The following is a 19,600-nucleotide window of genomic DNA, read 5'->3' as shown; positions in this document are numbered from 1 at the left end:
GGCGGCGGGGGGGGGGGGGGGGGGGGGGGGGGGGGCGGGGCGGGGGGCGGGGCTTCCCACGGGTGCGCCCGGGGCCCTGTGCCGTCTGCACCGTCTGCGTCCACAAGGCCTCGGTCCACTGCTTTTTCGGTCGTGCTGCCCAGCAAACCCTTAATCCTAGATGAAGCCACTGTCCACTCTCCAGTCCTGACTCAGATCACAGCCAGGTAGTCTGGTGTCATTAGGAGTTTACATCCCTAACTGAGGACACCCTCAGTGCTCCCCGGCCGTCCTACAATTTCCTGGGTCTGCCTGGCCCCACTGCTGTCAATGACTCGCTCAAAGACCTTGCACTCTGGAGCGGATGATGAAGTCGGACTTTACTTTCCAGAAGAAATAAAAGCCGTGAGGCACAATCTTCAAGTTTCTGCCACTACAAACACAAGAGCATCACACTGTTCTCCGTCTCATGCTTCTGATGCTCCCACCGGAAGCAAATACCGTATTTCACCAATTTTAAGACTTAAATCTCTTCATATGTGAAAAGCATTTACACTGGGATGTGTCTTACTGTTGATGACAGGTCAGTCAACTGGCAGTGTTTTTTCCTTCTTGGTACGTGAATACTGGCGCATCCCACAACGAATGGTTTTGGAGAGACAACTGCAAGATGCTGCCCTCCGGCGGATCCCATCTCGGGGACTTCGTGTGCTTTGGGTCTTAAGCCCCGGACACCCTCCAGAGCAAACACAAAGGCCCGAAGCTTAAGAGTGAGCCTCTGATTGATTCTTTGTTTTGTAAACACAAGTACGCAAGAGAAGAGATCTAGCCACTTGGGTTTGTGTGGAGAGTATAGGAAAGCACATGTGCGACTTCTAAGTTGCCCAGGGATTGTGTGTGTGGCCGCTCTCTGCAACGAACTCCTCCTCGTCCCAAATCTCCACCACTGTCAAAGACGGCGACCACCACCACCCTCCTCGGCCCCAATCCCACCTCCCCATTTGTTGCCTCCCCTCCTGTCCAAACTTCTCGGAGGGCCTGTCAGAGCCTCCTCGTGCTGCCTCCTCACCCACCGCTGGCCCTTCCCCAGCCCATCTTGCCCTCTACTCTGCGGAAATGACGATCATTCAGCACTTCCTTGATGCTAACATCCAATGCCACATTCTGAGCTGTCTTCTCCACCTCTCCATTGTCTTCTGCAGCGATGGTCGCTTTGGCCATCCGAAGACACCCTCCCTTCTCGGCCTCCATGGCTCTCAAAGTCCTCGCTTGGATTCCTGCTGGCCTCTCGGGCCACTCCTTCCCGCTCCCCTCTGGGGGCTTCTTCTTCTGCCCTTCCTTAACGTTTTGTTGCAGACTCTCTCTGCTCAGACACTCATCGTGGGTCATCCCGTGTGCACCCATCAGCCCTGTGCTCACCATCCGAGCCCCCTGTGACTTCCAGAGATCTACACCTGGCGGTCTTACAGGCACTTCAAACTCAGCATGCTCCCGGTATTCATCAGCTTCCTCACTCGCTTTTCTTCGGAGTTTTGCAATCACGCTCTGGGCCTGTGGCTCTGTGCTAGCAACCTGGGCTCCGCCCTTGGTTCGTCCCTTAATCCACCCCAACCTACCATGAGCCAACCACCAAACCTTGACATTCATAGTTTATCTTAAATGTTCCTTCTAAGTGCCCATCAAGCTCATCTGCCTGTTTCCGTTCCTATTGCCCTGACCAGAGCCTGGAGGACTCGTCTGGACACTACAAGAGCTTGTCTGTTTCTTTAAGTAAATAAGTATGTACGTATACATACGTGTATTTAGAGAGGGGAGGGGCAGAGAGAGAGAGAGAGAGAGAGAGAGAGAGAATCCCAAGCAGGCTTCCGCACCGTCCGCGTGGAGCCCGATGTGGGGCTCGATCGCATGAACGATGAGATCACGACTTGAGTCAAAATCAAGTCAGGTGCATAGCCAACTGAGCCGCCCAGGCGCCTCTAGACTGCTTACTATTGGGCCTGTCTCCCCGCATCTGATGTCAGCACGGTGCCTGACACACAGGAAGTGCTCAACAAACACTAAAGGACTTGACTGTTTTTCTTGAACACACACTCTGAAGTTAAAAAGCAACGTAGAAATCGCAGACTATAAAGAATATTCAGAATATAAAGACCACGCAACAGAAAAAATGCCAAACTGGAATGCCAAAGCCCTGGATTTCAGGCCAGCTACCCGATAGTGTGTATGATCCTGCTCAAGAAGTTTACTATCCCTGGAGCTCAGTTTCCTCACCTGGAAATGAAAAGTTTAGACCAGCTGACTCTCTAAGGTTTTACTCTGCGAGGACCGTTGCTTCAGAGTCCACTGAATGTCTCTACTGATGCCCGGCCCCTCTTTGCTCCTAGTTAGTTCCCTGGCCTTGGTACAGACATGGAATGTTTTTATAATTCTTTAGATCTGAAGACTATTCACAAAGGCACAGGAGATGAATATGCATTCCGTCTTTCCTTTTTTGAAAAGAAACCTATAAAACCTATTATAGGTTGATTTCTAAACATAGGGGCCTTCACACGTATTTTTTTCTGACACGGGCCTTTAGCCAATGAAAATAGCAGAAGTTCCTAAGTATTTACCCCAATGAGAGGAGGAAAACTTCTATCTATACAAACATTCACAGGAGTGTTCAGAGCAGTTTTATTCCTAATTGCCCCAAAGGGGAAGCAACCCAGATGTCCTTCGATAGGTGATGGATGAGGGAACTGGTACAACCACACAATGGAAAATTAGCATTTAAAGGAAATGAGCTATGGGGGGCCCGGTTGTCTCAGTCGGTTAAGAGTTTGCCTCTTGATTTCTGCTTAGGTCATGGTCTCCACGGTCTCCTGGTTCTTGGGATGAGACGTAGGGTTCTGCAGTGACAACATGGGAGCCTGCTTGGGATTTTCTCTCTCTCTCTCTCTCTCTCTCTGTCTCTCCCTCCCTCCCTCCCTCTGCCCCTCCCCGCTCACACTCTCACGCGCAAGCTCTCTTTCTCTCAAAAGAAATAAACTTAAAAAAAAAAAAGAAATGAGTTCCCAAACCTTGAAGAGAATCATACACACAAATTGCCAAGTAAAAGAAGCCGGTCTGAAAAGGCTTCGCACTATAGGATGCCTACTAGGTGACATTCTGCAAAAGGCAGAACTATGGCGACAGTAAAATATCTGCGGGCGACAAGGGCCTGAGGAGGGCGGGAGGGACCAAGAGGCGGAGCACAGGGGACTTGCAGGGCAGGGAACAGGATGACACAGTCACCGTGGACACGTGACATTACGCACTTGCCTAATTCCACTCGAAGCGTCCAACACTCAGATGGAAACTGCGGACTTCAGTCGCCAGTAACGCATCGACGCTGGCTCACAGACTGCAACGAACGGCCCACACCGAGGCGGACGTTCCTAACAGCGGAAACTGAGGATGTGCCGGGGTGGGCGGAGGGAGCATTACGGGAACTCTCTGTACTTTCTGTTCAATCTTTCCATAAACCCAAAACTGCTCTAAAAGACAAAGCCTACTGGGACCCCTCGTGCATCGATGGTGACAACGCGAGCTGTGCAACCACTGTGGAAAAGAGTACAGGGCATCCTCGAAAAATGAAAGACAGAACCACCCTAGGATCCGCTAATTCCACTACTGGGCATCTGCCCAAAGAAAAGAAAACGTTAACTTGAAAAGATACGCGAACCCTGCGCTTACCGCAGCGTTATTTACAATAGGCAAGATACGGAAGCAGCCCCAGGGTCCACTGGTAAGCGAATGGGTAAAGATGATGTGGTACAAATACACGCGCGCACACACACACACGCACACACACACACGCGCGCGCAGAGGAATAGCACTGGGCCACAGAACACAATGAGATCTTACTGTCTGTGACAACACGGGTGGATCTAGGGGTATAATGCTAAATGAAAGAAGTCAGAGAAAGACAAACACCGTATGATTTCACTCATATGTGGAATTTAAGAAACAAAACAATCAGAGACAAAGAGACTCTTAAATACAGAGAACAAACCGGTGGCTCCCAGAGGGGATGGGGGGGGGGGGTTGGGGAGAAATAGGTGAAGGGGATGAAGAGCACACTTAGGGGGCGTCCGGGGGGCTCAGTTGGTTAAGCGTCCGACTTCTGCCCAGGTCATGGTCTCGCGGTCTATGGGTTCGAGCCCCGCGTCGGGCTCTATGCTGATGGCTCAGAGCCTGGAGCTGCTTTGGATTCTGTGTCTTCCTCTCTCTCTGCCCCCTCCCCAACCTGTGCTCTCTTTACGTCTCCCAAAAAATAAATAAATGTAAAAAAAAAAAAAAAATAAGAGCACACTTAGGATGAGCACAGAGTCATGCACAGCATTGCTGAATCCTTACAGTACTTCTGTCTGTCATCCAGCCTCTTCAAAGGATGGAAATGGAAGCAAACGTACCTGAACTCAAAACCTGATGGAGGGGCGCCTAGGTGGCTCGGTCAGTTAAGCACCCGACTCTTGATTTCGGCTCCCGTCATGATCTTACGGGTTGTGAGTTCAAACCTCACGTGAGGCTCTACGCTGACAGTGTGGAGCCTGCTTGGGTCTCTCTCTCTCTCTCTCTCTCTCTCTCTCTCTCTCTCTCCCTCTGCCCCTCCCCCACTCTCTCTCTCAAGATAAATAAATATGAAAAAAATAAAACAAAGAAACCTGATGGAGACAACTGGCAAGGGCTCAGAAGCAAAGAACCCAAGCTGACGGGCACCTGAGAAATCACCGTGTTCACCCTCACCCGCACAGACCCCCAGGGCCCAGGTGAGCTAATAACCAAGATGACACCAGCATCCTCGAGAGGAGAATTCTAATCTCTGACAGCCAGCCACAGCTCTGCCACTAACTACACTGTTAGTATCTTTCCGGAAAGATCAAAGGACAAATTCGGGGCTATTTTTCTTCAAGATATTTCCAGGAAAAGGAATTCATGCTACAGAAACGAAGCAGTGTGATGTAATAAACGAATGCTGTCAGTCCCTGGTTTCGAAGTACAAAGAATGAATGCTACCAATCGGTAACTGTTTTTGAATATAAAACAGCAATTCTAACGTATCTGAATACGGACTATTTCCCCTTTGGATCTGTTCTTATGATATCGATGAATCAAACGGGCATTTTCTGACCAGCCATCCACCCTCTTCATATACGAACGTCTCCATCTCTCGCCACCCAGAGAGTGGGTAGGGTATCACGACACTGCTCTTCTCAAACTCACCTGCCTCTAAGGTTATCCCTCGATGACAGAGGCTCACGCACGAGTCTACCCCACGCATCACTGTTCCAATACAGCAGCAGGACCCAGCCAGGCGATGGGAATCTTAGCCTGATTTAGGGACTGTCGACAAGTCACTGATTTAGAGAACATGAAGACAGCAGCCAAGCCAAGTCATTTTGGTCGGTCGGAACTCTCTCCCTGAGCTTTCCTCGCCCTAATAAGCTTTCCCCTTTTCTTTTAAATGACGGCGACACCTGCTGGGGAAAAGGCAGATAGGAAACCATCCTCTCAGAAAGTTCGGCTAATCTTTAGAACAATCTTCTTTCCAAGAAACAGGTTTCTGCCTTCAGTGGCAGTTTTCGGAGGGCACTGTCACAACGGGGTCCAGACGGGTTCTAAGTTCCCACTACTTCTTTCCCAAGACAGCCAGCTGCAGTATGGGTGGGGGGTTCAGGCCGAGCCTTCGGGACAGGAGGGCTGTTCAAACTTCTGCAATACTCTTCAAACCCGGATCCCACCCAGCTCCCTCTCGGTGTGTGACGCGGGCCTTGCAGGCCACCGAGACGCTGGCCGACCTTTCACTCACACGTGCCGGTAAGCCCTTCCAGAGCCAGCCACTGTTCCAGGCACTGGGGGAACGCCAGGGAAGAGAAAGGGCAGACTCCCACCCGTGGAGCGGACACCGTGGCAGGGCAAGAAGACAAGGACAGAAAACGCCACCCTGTGAGATGCACGGCAGCAGGGGGCAGGTGCTGCGGGGAGTAAGGGGTCAAATCACAGTTCACTCTCTCTGCCCGGCATTCTTTTTACCCCACAGACTGTGTCTTACCCTCACGTACCCTCTCCGTATTTATTTACTTGGGACAATTTAATGAGTATACTGGGTACACCGTGGAAAATACACACAGTTCCCGTCCTTGTAGTTTATAATCTAGTAAGAGATTGTAACGATTCCACAGATACACAGGTCGTGGGAAGCCCGATACGAGTAACAGTGGGACAAAGGCTCTAACTCCTGTGAGGCAGTGACAGTCAGGCCGGGCCTGGGAAACTGGTGGCCGGGTAAAACGTGTGTGCCTGAGCCGGTGTGTGGGTGTGGGGGCTGTGGGGGCTGTGGGGTCTGCGGGCTCACACCTACCGGCCGGCACGGCGCAGGGAAAGGTCCTGACCGGAGAGGGAGCTTCTGTGCTCTCAAGGACTGACACGAGGCCAGGGTGACTGGAGCTCGGTGCCCGAAGGGAGGGCTTCTGGGCCTGAGGCTGGAGAGGCAGGCGCAGGCTTTGCAAGGGTTCTGGAATCCATCCACCGATGGCTGGGAGAGCACGGGGGGCGGCCTGACGAAGGGCTGCTCCGCGGTGTTCCTGTTCCAGCTGCAGCCCCCAGTTCCAGGGAGAAGTTCTCCAGGGAAAGGCTCCTTCGGTTACAAGTTCACGGGGTCTCGATGCACTCTTTCACTGCTATTTAAACTCCACAAGCAGGTGACCTTGATCAAGACCCTGTCTGTGCAGGCTCCGGAGCCACGGGATCCTGTCTGCTTGGCCGACGTCGCCTTCACAGGCAAGGGAGACAACACAGCAGCCAGTGCCCACGGCAGCAGCCCCCTCCTTGCTCCACTCTAGAAATTCTGCGGGGCCCCCCTTGGGAGGTTAGGTTCCCACCGCCGTCCACCTTCCGCTCCTCACCAGGGGCTCAACAGAACCGGGAGCATGAGAAGCACAGGGCACCCAGGGCACCAAGGCGTTTCCACCTTCCTGCCCAAGTCATACTACCAAGACCTTCTTTTCTTTAAAAACGTGTCCGGCTCTGTGCTGACAGCTCAGAGCCTGGAACCTGCTTCAGACTCTGTCTCCCCCTCTCTCTCTGCCCCTCCCCCACTTACACACACACTTTCCCTCTCCCTCTCTCAAAAATAAATATTTAAAAAAATTTGGAATTATCAGATGGACCAAAAAGCACAAAGACTGAATAATCAACAAACCTTCATGTATCCAATCTCCAGTTTAAGAAATACAATGTCACGGATTCCACCAAAGCCCCATCCTCCCCTCCCGGGATGTATACCCTGAAGAGATTCTCACCACGAGCAATTTGGGATTTACCATTCCCACGCACCTCTCCAGAGATACAGTGTAGTGGCTACGAGTATGCACTTGGGGTTTAAACTTCAGCACTGCCCCTTTACCGGCGGGTGACCCTGGGTAAGTTACTTAACCTCTGTGTCACTCAGTTGTGCCATCTGCCAAGTGGGGGTAAGTGGAGGATAAAACAGAGCACCTTATCGAGAGGCTTCTCTGAAGGGTGAATGTTACTATAGGTAAAGAACTGTTCAGAACAACGTCCAGCATATAGTAAGTGCACTGTGTTTATTATGTTAAACAAAAAACATGCCACGTGACACTTAAGGACACTGAGGCAGACTCCACTCAGGACCGTCGTGCGGGTGTAGGGACCATGTGAGGGGATGTGCAGTGGGGGAGACAGACAGGGCTCATACCTGAGTGCAGCGGGGACAGGTGGGGATTTACGGTGAGGGAGCAGGAGGAGGGCAGCGGGTGGAAAATCGCTACGAGGACAATACATCACGGGGCAGGGGGCTTCTGGCTGATCCGACCCAGCAGGATTCTGGCCGGAGGCAGGCCGGGGGGTCAGGCGTCCCCCAGGGGCCGGTGGAGGATGGGGAACCCAGTCAGGTATCTGGGAAGCGGAGGGTGGTTCTGTGAAACTGACTCTGCAGGGTTCTTGCTAAAACTGGATTCGACAAGGAAGTTCGAGGATGGGGCTGCCAGAGGGTTCAGGAGCCTGACTGAAGTTTTGGTCAGCAGTCCTGGTCAGTCTTTTTTATTTTTTTAATGTTTGTTTATTTTTGACAGAGAGAGAGAGAGAGAGAGAGAGAGAGAGAGAGAGAGAGACAGAGCATGAGCGGGGGAGGGGCAGAGGGAGGGGGAGACACAGCATCCGAAGCAGGCTCCAGGCTCGGAGCTGTCAGCACAGAGCCCGACGTGGGGCTCAAACCCACGGACCGTGAGATCATGACCTGAGCCGAAGTCGGACGCTTCACCGACTGAGCCACCCAGGCGCCCCAGTCCTGGTCAGTCTTAATAATCCTTCTCACTCCTCTTCCTCCTCGAGGAAGCAGCGGGAAGGACTTTAGGCTGATGAACAAAAACTCAAAGTCACGTGACGTGAACTGCAATTAATGAACTAAAGAAGGGAGGAAGGTAGACAGAGACTCTGACAGAAGTGACCATGGTTAGTTAGCACAGGTACTGACATCTGTACTCCTGACTGCAGGGTCAGATCTCTAGCCTGGCCCTAAACTTCCCACTTCGTTTGGGTCTCACATCTCCACCGTCTGGGAAGTGTCGAACACCACACAGAAGTTAATCAACGGTCACCCATCCCATCATTTTAAAAAATGTTACCGGGCGGTCGTCAAAGCCGTCTCTACCTGCCCCCCTTCTCCAACACGCACACCAGCAGCAGGACTCACAGGGGTCTGGCTCATGGCTGCAAGGAGGCCTCAGTTGTGGATCAGGCCCGTCAGATGCATGTGCCCGTGCGATCCGGCAGCCAGTGGCCTGGCTGCTCTCTGCCTGCTGCACCAGCTGCAGCCGTAAGCACAGCCCTGAGGGTGGTGGACGTTCGTTGCTGTGCAGGGTCCTAGTTCCCAACCACGACCACTCGGGCAGGGAAGCGACAGTGTTGATGGCGGCTTCCCGATCCCTGGGCTGCAGTGGCGACACGGTGCCGGTGCCGGTGCGGCCTCCTGACTCTCCCAGGAGGCAGCTCTCTGGGGGGACTCTGTGGGGAATCCGCTCTGGAGGCCCAGCCTAGGGGGGCGCCCCTCTCCCTTCCCTCACAATGATTCTACAAGCGCCTTGTACTTAAAAACAGCTAGAGCGGTTTCTATACACTTCAACTGAACTCTGATTAAGACCAGATTTTGGGGGGGGGGGGGGGGACTGGGTGGCTCAGTCGGTTGAGCGTCCGATTTTGACTCAGGTCACAGTCTCTCGGTTCATGGGTTCGAGCCCTGCACCGGGCTCTGTGCTGACGGCTCAGAGCCTGCAGCCTGCTTTAGATTGTCTCCCTCTATAAGTGCACATTAAAAAATTAAAAAAAAGACCTGACTTTTGTTTTTAGCAAGTAGTATATGCAACTCTCTCACCTTGACAACATCATGGTATGTGGTCATGACCTAGATATTCCACAGTGGTCTCCTTATGACGGCATTTACTGAAATGGGACCTCCTTATGCATGCCCCCCGTTAGAGTCTCATGGGCTACCGCAATCACCCTAAAGCACACTGGCAGGTGAGCATGGAAAGTAACCTTTTATAGATAAACGCCAAGCTAGAGGGACATGTTAACATGCCTTATTTCTGAAATTTGGATGCACCTTACAATTAGTGTATAAATTTAATATAGTTTCATCAGCCCTCCAACTGCACCCGTATGGAAGACATTATCAGATCAATGATGTTCCAGAACTGGTGGCTTCTTAGAAGTTAAGAAATAAGGGTGCCTGGGTGGCTCAGTCGGTTAAGCGTCCGACTTCAGCTCAGGTCATGAACTCACGGTCTGTGGGTTCGAGCCCCGTGTCAGGCTCTGGGTTGACAGCTCGGAGCCTGGAGCCTGCTTTGAATTCTCTGTCTCCCTCTCTCTCTGCTCTTCCCCTGCTTGCTTGCATGTGTGTGCTCTGTCTCAAAAATAAACATTAAAAAAATTAAAAAAAAAAAAAAAAGAAGTCAAGACATAGAAGTTTTTTGCATGATAAAGCATAGAATTTCTCTTCCATACAGATACCACATAATGGCAAAAGAAAAATACTCAAAAATCATGCATTAATTCTAGCTATTTCAGAATCCATACTCAAAGATGTAGAGCTCTTAAAAATTTTAATTTACGTTTACTGAAATCTATATAAAAGAGAACTATTTTCCAGGCCTAAAAGAATCTGTGATTCCAAGGAAGATTTTCATTATTACGATCTCTTCTGCAACCCACAGAGCAGCAAACGCGGCAGCAAGAAGTTCCTTAGAACAAGAGGCGAGGGGAAGACGCTACGTGCAGGAGGGTCCATCTGCTGTGTTTATTGGCAGCCCCGGCGGGGTACCAAGCCCTGGCCTTCTGTGTGTTCTGTTGACGGCTTCTGGCCCATCCGTCACCATGGCAACTTGGGGAGCTCAACTCAAAATGAGCAGAAACTCATTAACTACTAACTACATTATCTTAGTGCCTGTTGCTAATGAGAGAATGCTGTTTAGAGATATTTTCTATTCTAATGTATTACAGTTACCTCTCTAAAAAAGCATGAAATTAAATTAAATGCTACTCTTAGTACACCAGACTGGGTAATATGAATGTTAAAGTAAATTTGCTTTAATAATGACTACTAACAGTAAGAATCGTTTTATTAGAAGATTACTTTGTTTTGGTCCTTGGATTCTTCTACTCTCAAGAAATGAACATACAGGCAATTATCACACAGGCAAATATTTCCAACCTCTTTTAAGCAACAGCCAGCAGATTTAGAAGATCCAAGTAGAAAAATTTGATAACAGCATATGTTAAAGCCAAGTAAACAATACAGCATTAATATATATTGGCTTTTCTATCACCTTTTTAATATGGAACACTGGGGATATGAATATGCCCCCAGATGAGGCAACACACTGGACAGACATGAAGGGTGAACAGAGTCCCCTGAGCACAGAGATTCTCTGCCCTCTCACCTCCAGCCTGACCTCGTCTCTTTCCATACTCAATCATCTGGAACTGACGTAGCTCTTGAAAAACAGCAGATCCTAAATCTCATGAAACACAGAAGGTTTAAGTGGAATTATGTCTGAAATGTATTCTCTTAGGGCATGCTTACTGCCTCGTGTGGCAGGACCGCACGCGGGCGCGTGCCTGTGTGTGTGTGTTTTCTGTAATAAATGTACAAATTGTGGAACGGCGTCGATCCTGGGATGTTTATCCTCCAGAAGTGCAGAATCCTACAACCTGCCAGAAGAGGGAGCCCGAGACAGACTATGCCAACATTCAGTGGGAGAAGGCTGGGGAAGGGGAGGCAAACCGGCCATATTGCAAATGGGTTTTGAAAAGGAATATCCCACCTCCACGTGCCCTGTGCACACTGGGTCCCCATCCACCTTAGCCTCAGTGACGCCACTCTCCCCCGTGGCCGACAATTCACCTGCTGTGCCAGCTCTTTGTTTGGTTCCAGAGAATGCCACCCCAACCGGCCAGCCTTTGCAAATGCCGTTCCCTCTCTCTGTGGGCGCCCTGGAGTCCCCTCTCTGCTCTCCCCGGCCTAGCTAGCTGCCTTCTCTCCATCCTTCAGATCTCAATTCAAGCTTCACTCAGGATGCCTCGGCCCCTCGCAGCCCGGTTCCGATTCTTCTGTTCTATGCTCTCATTAAACAACGTTCCTTTCCATCACAGCAGCCGTCCCAGTCAGTAACGACACGGACAGCACTGTGGCTGAGGTTTCTGCCCGTTCCCCGTAAGACTCTCCCCTCCAGGAGGGTGGGAAGCCTATCTGTGTCTTTAAATCTCTCCCCCCACAGCGAACAGTGCCAGCCACACAGCAGGTATTCGGTAAAGTATCCGCCGGAACAGATTAACCCGGTCAGCCTCCAGGCTCTGTCTGCCCCGCACCACGACCCTTCCTCTCTGCCCACCCCGCGCCACACGGTCATCAAGTAGGCAGCGGTCTAAATGTACCCGCTGCCCCCAGTTCTCTCGCCACTGTCACATTCATCTTCAATCTGGCATGCTCCGTGATCCTTCTAAAATGTGAACCTCATGATGTCACTCTCCCATTCAAAATCTCCAGTGGTGCCCTCTGGTCTAAAAGGTCACACCTGGAGTCCCAACATGGGCCCTGTGGGCCTCCCTGCCCTCCACCTCTCTAGTTTCAACTCACTGTTCGTGGCAGGACAGGCTGGTGAGAGGGGCCTCATGGGTGGGTTCAGGATGGCTGGGATAAGGCACCCTCCCACCTTGTGTCATGTGCACAGCTGACTTGGGGACAACCGGGAGAGGGGCCAGTCCCAGCCTGTGTTTATCTCATTCTAAACCACTATTTGCCTTTCCCCCAGTTTTCCCACTTATTTTTAAAAACAGGCCATCTTTTCTTCCAGGGATATAAATATTGAATGAAAAGTGAAATGTACTTAAATCCTTTCAGGAACAAGACGTGGGATAAATAAAACACAACCCCCGGAACATTTTATTGAGTTCATCTGCTTATATATCTAACCTATCTCTTTGAGAACAGAGAATTTATCTCTGTCTGGTGGATATTTGTTCATTGTCTAATTAATGAACTAACTTGACAACTCTAGGTAGCAAAAGGTGACTAACCACTCCTTTATTAATGCAATCTTTAGTAGACGTGTTAAAAGCTAGATAGAACGTGATCACAACTACTGTATTTTCTGAAATTACTGTATTACAAATAACCGCACACATAGAAAGAAAGGGCAACGACTGAGGCATGAAGAAAACTGAGCTGCCATGATGAGTCTCTCTGCCCAGCTCTAGAGGCCAATTTAATATTAGAAACCAATCAGGAATAAGAGAGCAAATAACTCAGCTTTTTAAAAGGTAGCAAAATGTTTGACTAATTCGCCAAAGATACGTGGAGAGCAAAAAAGCACAGGAATGACATTCAACACCATCAGCCCTTACAGATATCCAATCAAGGGCACAATGAGAGATCACCACCCACCTATTAGAATGGCTACCAAAATCGAGACTGATTTTCCAAGTGTTGGTAAGATGTAGAACTGGGAAGGGGTGTAACCACTTTCCTCGAAGGGTAAAGCCGTATCTACTCCAAGATCCGGCCGTTCTATTCCTACACATCGACCACAGAAAAAATCATAGCAAATGTCCATACAGAGACTTCGATATCAAAGTTCGCAGAGGCTTTATTCACGGGAGTTAAAAACTAGAAACAACTCAACGTGCCCACGAATGGGTAAATGGACAAACTGTGATGTACCCAAACAATGGAACTCTGCTCAGCAATGAAGAGGAGTGAACTGCTGATATCCACGACAGGGACGAAATCTCTAAAGCATTACTGAGGGAAAGAAGCCAAGAGTGAATCCTGTGTGATTCCGTTTCCCTAACGAGAGTCTCGAAAAGAAAACCTGCGGTAGTGAAGGGAAGCGAATCAGCAAACGTTTGCCTTCGGACCGATGGAGGCGGGGAGGGCATGAGAAGTGGCCAGGAAGGGCTGGGGAAACCTTCAGGAGTGGTTTCATTGCGGGGATGGTTTCCAGGCTCGCACGCACCGAAACTTACGAAACACGTGCAGTTTACTGTGTGCCAATTTAAATCAATAAAGCTGTTTTAAAAAAAAAGAAAAAAAAGAAAGTAATCTGTTAAGTGATTTCTCCGAGAGCAGATTGTCAGCTTCCTTTGGAGCTATAAACTGTAACTTTCGCTAAACTTGGAACTGCCTTTATGTTTAACGTTTGGCTTAGTTAAGCTAAACGGGGATGTGGACTTTCACTTCGTCGGAGACTCATCAGAAGGGCCTGCAAGGAGATGTTGTCAAAGGGCCTGTAACAGAAGCAGCGTGCGGCTTCCCAGCCACCGGCGGATATTCCCTTCCTTCTAAGTCTGAGGGGGAACTTCTACGCATGTACCCGCTTAGCTGTCTTCCCCCCGATAATTTCTATCCTTTTAAGCTGCCTACGTATTAGGGGAAAAGTACCACACCTTAATATACTTTCTTTCATTCCTTTGGAAAAAATAGGAATGCATTTATTATATCTTCCTTCTCCAGGGATTTAACAGAAAAATTAAACGATTACCTTAAACACGGTAACATGGCTAAAGAGAGATATCTAATATTTAAAATCCTGTAAGATACCATCCCATAAAGATCCCTCACAAACTGAATCCCTTAGGAATTTCTTTCAGCCTCACTTAACAAGACCCTAAGTTACTTCCTAAAATGAGCGATTACACTGACCATGGATATACGATGTTGATATGTCCCTCACAGGACAGTACGATATATATATAACTGGCAGCCGGAAGATGAGGTTCTAGTGTTCTGCCCCTAATTACAGCTGTCCAGACATAGACTAAGTGCTTAACCTCTCTGAACCTCATTTCCTAATCAATGAAGGAACTGGACAGTCTCTAAGGATCCCTCACCCCCTAAGATTTTATTAATTTTGTGGACAGGCAAACAAAACGCCATATTTTATAAACCATACTATGTTGAGCACGCTAACGACTTTTAGCTACTGCTTCTAAGAGTAGCTCATACACTCAAAATAATATCTGCTTTGGTTATGTGGATGTGAACGTGAATACACGTGAACTCAGGGAACCTGGCCAATTTCACCACACCGTGTAATTCAGGAACACACGGACGTGACGCCTGATAAAAACAAACCGCTGAGTATTGTGCTGAGCAAATAGCTCAGGACTGAGTGAACCGCAATCGGCCAGCGCCGCCGAAGAGGAGGGCCAGCTAACTGGTGAGGTGCAGAGGCTGGTTCTCACTTCCCCTCGTCCGTATCTACACCCGACTACGAGCCTGGGAAGGCGCGCTTCCAGCTTCACTTCTCACCTGCATTCGTACTGAGAGAAACACACGTCGAGAACGAGCCTTAACAGGACTACGGCACAGTGCGTATCATCTGTGACCCCCCAAAACCTCTGTCACTCCGCATAAGGCTGCCGAGAGCATACGGTTTCAACTGATTTACGTTAACAAAAGCTCATAAAGATTTTCGTAAAATTAGCATTACAAATTGAATGCATGGCAAAGTTGAATACCCGATCGCAAAACTTAAATTATAGTCCATCCTTTGAAGCAAGATTAGGAGACTAATCAGAATGTGTGAATTTATTACAGTATATGACTCAAAACCATAAAGCATTAATCATATGGAGTTTGAGACATATTGGGTCATCAAGATACTCGCTTTCATACATGATATAATTAACTGAGCTTCTTGTATGAAAACTTATCTATTTTATGAACTTTAGGAAATCTGGCCAAAACCAATAAATTAAATTACTTCACATTTATGGATGTTATAATTAATCCTAAAAAAATTAAATTCATAAAAGACCCAGAACACAATAATAGACAATTTGGGCTCACAAAGTCATCACATCACATAGAAAGCTATTGTTATCTGTGCCCAAATTAAGAGCAGTGCCCAAAATAAAGAAAACAGATCACTGATTACCGAAGCAAAACCCATTAAAAAGCGTCAGGTGCTCAGATGGCAGAAATACAATACATAGGTTGGTGGTATCTCACGACAGGGTCATGTCTGACTGCCAGCCCCCAGCTACGAGAGCACCCCGAGTCTCACCGAGGCGTAACAAGTCACTGTGTTCCGCTCCCTCTCCCTCTAGTCACCAATAATGCAAAGAGAGTGTTTCACAGAATTTACAAAAAACAATTTTGCTTGTGAACAGGCTCACACGAAGGTTTTCCAAGTGCTGAGTGCAGTTCTTTGAGGGGCAGGGGCCGAGGGGAGTGCTCATCAGGGAAAGGGCAGGCCCAGCCTGTGGTGCCCAACACGCACGTCCAGTCAGAGATTCAGAACCACCTTCCTGCAGGCAGTTAATTTCAATTTGAACCAGTAATAGGGGAGCACCTGAGAAAAATGTAAACCTTGATACTGCTCATATTCATTAATGAATTACCTAACAGCACTGTTAGATTATTTATAATTTAAAACGCCTTTTTTCGTTGTTTAGAAGACATTAATAACCATTACTATTATGTGTGCTGAGGCTAGTTATAGTTAGTACAGCTGATGACAAATTGGACCCAAAGGAGCAGTAATTTAGAGGAGAGAAAAGGAGAGCATAAAATACCAGCAGAGTTTGGAGTATGCAATGGCAATACTCATCAGAACAGTAACGGGAAATGATAACTCCATGTAGTGTGGCAGGACCACGTACGTAACTCACGATCACTGCACAACCAAAAGCGGTTTGTTACTATCTGAAGAGACAACGATGACAACAGAATACAGCTGAGATTGAATCGGGTTATAAAAGCTTCCCAGAATGTTTTAAAAAAGAAAAAAAAGGGGGGAAGTGGGGGGATTCAGAACAACGATCCTGTAGTTGCAAGAGGTGAGTGTTAAGAAACCCCTGTTTCTTATTCAAGATGGTCACTGCCAATACAACTATGCACCACAACCCCTTGGACCTTCTGGAAAAGTGTGATATAAACTCCCACTGCTTCTCAGAGTAGAGAAAAATGTCCTTTTTGAGAACCAGGCTGCCGCTCAGTATTGACTCGATAGGAAGTCCCAGGCGTACTGCGACCCTCATGCAGGGACTCGGAGGCCCGCTGCACGGGGGTCGGAAGCCCAGGCCCTCTCCGGTCTGCTCTCTCCACGAACTGCTGGCCAAGTGCGGGCCACTTAACTTGCGCCATCAGCCTGTTTCTTCACGGTAAACTAACACCTGCTCTGCTCAGGCATGCAGTTCAAATGAAGTCATACACACAGATTTTACTTTGGAAACTAAGACGCCAAACAGAAGTAGGGTCTTAACAGCGGTACCACCCGAAACGGCACCCCGCTAAGTGTTTACAGCGTGTGTACATGCTTGCGTGTGCTCGCGTGTGTGACTGTGCACGCGTGACGGTCCAACAGAAACTGTAACATCGTAACCATTCATTACAGCTAACCCTTACTGAGCACCAATTGTATGCCGGGCCCTGAGCCCGTTCCCTACATGGTCTCACTGGATCTGCACAAGCAGCTTTACGAGGTGGGAACCATGCGCTCACCAGCTTTCTCATTTTATTTATTTATTTATTTATTTTTAAACTATTGTTATTTTTTATTGTTTTCAAATTTGGAATTTGTCCAGAACGCACATTTACATTTCTAAATCTGCATTTCTAATGCCTATTACCTTTAGCTGGTGTGGAGACATTATTTAATAAATGTTAAAATAAATGAGCTCATCTTAACAGCATTTTGTTTAATTTTTTTCAGACTCACTTTTTAAAATTGATGTTGTGATAGTTGATTGCTCTAGGCAGCCAAGGCAGTTTAGACTTTTGGATATTTTAGCTCATCTCATCAAGTTTTTTTTGTTTTTTTTTTGTTTTTTTTTTTACCAGCTTTCTCATTTTATTTTATTTTTTATTGTATTTTTTATTTTTTTTTTCAACCTTTATTTATTTTTGGGACAGAGAGAGACAGAGCATGAACGGGGGAGGGGCAGAGAGAGAGGGAGACACAGAATCGGAAACAGGCTCCAGGCTCTGAGCCGTCAGCCCAGAGCCTGACGCGGGGCTCGAACTCACGGACCGCGAGATCGTGACCTGGCTGAAGTCGGACGCTTAGCCGACTGCGCCACCCAGGCGCCCCCCCAGCTTTCTCATTTTAAACAGGAGGTGCTCGAGGTTGACAAGTGAGGTCGCCGGCCCCAAATTACAGAGCTGGTGTGCGCAGATCCCGCACGCGCACGCGCCACCGGATCGTCCCTGACGAGAGTAAGCACGGAGTGAAGCTCGTGGCGTGGCTGCCGCTTCGCTCCCTTTCCAGCAAATCCCAGGGATGCCCAGGTTCCTGAGGGAACTATGTGTGTTTGCAACACCCACAAGGCAGTCATAAGCAAAGTCTGGACTCAAAATAATAAAGAAATCTTTTCTGTATCAGTAAGCAAAGAGGGAATAAGAAAAGAATAGACCTCTTTTTATTATAAAGAGTCAGCAAAGAGAAAGTGGAAGCTTCAAAAATTTCAGTATCTTTCAGTCTTATTCAAACCGGATCAACATTATCAGCTTAGTCCTTGTTTGGTGGAAAGCAAACCAAAGGAAAATGAAAAAGCATTTCTTAGAAAGCGAATACAACGTTCTTTAAGCATTTTTAGGTCAAACAAATGCCAATGAAATACAGATGTAAAAACAGTGATAAGTGAAGAATTTCACAGTGAATAATCAAAGAAGATTCAAAAGATTCAAAGGGTTAGAGTCTTTGTTTCTAACTACCAATTAAAACGAGAGTCACCCTCATCATAAAAAGTCTGCCGCTGCAGTAAAATGTACCACCCGCAAATAAAACAAACTTACCTTTGGTTTTTTGATCAGCAGCCTGAAAAAGAAAAAATCAGAAACTCTTTAGGAATAATAATGTGTAGAGTGTGCACATCTATGAAAGTTTATACACAGACTTTAATACTGTAAATTTTAAAAATGAGTTTTTGCCCGGGTGATTTATTAAAACTTATTAATGAGAAAAATGTGTAATTGCCTACATGCTATCACATGCCAACAGTGATCTCAAGACCAAAACAACCATCTATGTGGAAGCTCATCCGAGCTCTGTATTTTAATACAGACTAAAAAGTATACAGTTTAAATCTCAAGATACATTAAACTAGGCAAGAACAACAAATGGCATAACTTGGTGTGTTAAATGCCATAAGATTCAAGTGCGACCGAAAGATTTACAGTAGGACTTTCAATTCTTAACATTTACTAACAGGATTTATAAAAGAACCTTGGCCAAATCTGCGAAACTGACTTCTAGCTTCCCTAACCAAATCAGTTACGCGGCCCTGTCCTCACTTCTCAGACACGACTGCCCTGGACGGGGCGCCATGAGCGAGGAGCGCGGACATTCTTTAGCGGCAACAACGAAAACCAGACTCCTTTCAAACGCCGCTCTACCACTTCTAGCCCCTGAAGACAGATACTCTGTGGCTGTCACCCCATTTCCGTTTCGCTAGTATAACACCTATTTTTTGCTAATCAAAGATTTGGCATATTGCTTTTTGGAGGGTCATCAAACGAAACTCTGTAACATAATGGCTGTGACGGGGCAAATGAGGCACGTGGTGATTATAGTCAATGGGGTGGTAGTTCTGGCCAAACCTTTTTCTGAGCACCTTCCTTCTTTTTCTTTTCTTCCTGCTTTTTCTTTTTCTTTTCTTCCATCAAACGTTCCTCTTTTTGTGTTTCTTGTTCTTTCTCCCTGTTCAACATAAAGAAAGATGGCATTAGTATAAGTCCCTCTTAAACCAAATGGGATGCAGAAGGGCACTCTGAGAAGAGGCACTAAAAACGGGCCACTTCTCTGGGCCACGGCCAGTTGTCCTGAGCGCACTAGTGGTTCCGTGGCTGTTCATTCAGCCCACGTGTCAAACGCCATGCTTCCAGAAGGCAGTGTGTTAGGCGGTAAGGGCACGGCCTGCAGTAAGACTGGTACTCATACAGCCCAGCCCCAGGCCTGCGTCCCTCTGCTCAGGAGCCTCGCTGTCAGCACCCCCCGAGGGCACTGATCAAAAACGCAAATTCCTGGGTTCCACCCTAGCCCGAATCAGAACCTTCGGAGAGGATTCTTTTTTTAAGTTT

General features: G+C 48.0%; 1 protein-coding gene across 3 annotated transcripts in view; it reads right to left on the bottom strand.

The window, feature by feature from the left end:
• Positions 1 to 19,171, bottom strand: part of TNRC6C (trinucleotide repeat containing adaptor 6C) — a 100,426-nt gene extending 81,255 nt beyond the window's left edge. Inside the window, exons 1-2 of one of the 3 annotated variants that reach the window (XM_045490927.1) lie at positions 19,121 to 19,171; positions 18,317 to 18,338 (exon numbers count right to left, since the gene is read on the bottom strand). The gene's annotated coding sequence lies outside the window, so the exon portion shown is untranslated. Of the gene's footprint in view, positions 1 to 10,230; positions 10,255 to 18,316; positions 18,339 to 19,120 lie in introns of those variants that run through there. The other 2 variants (XM_045490929.1, XM_045490928.1) reach the window with 2 other exon arrangements.
• Positions 19,172 to 19,600: the final 429 nt, after the last annotated feature.

This window comes from Leopardus geoffroyi, chromosome E1, assembly GCF_018350155.1.
Source record: "Leopardus geoffroyi isolate Oge1 chromosome E1, O.geoffroyi_Oge1_pat1.0, whole genome shotgun sequence".
NCBI classification, from domain to species: domain Eukaryota; kingdom Metazoa; phylum Chordata; class Mammalia; order Carnivora; family Felidae; genus Leopardus; species Leopardus geoffroyi.
Note: the sequence above shows the minus strand (reverse complement) of the source record. Positions and strands in the feature narration are given on the sequence as shown.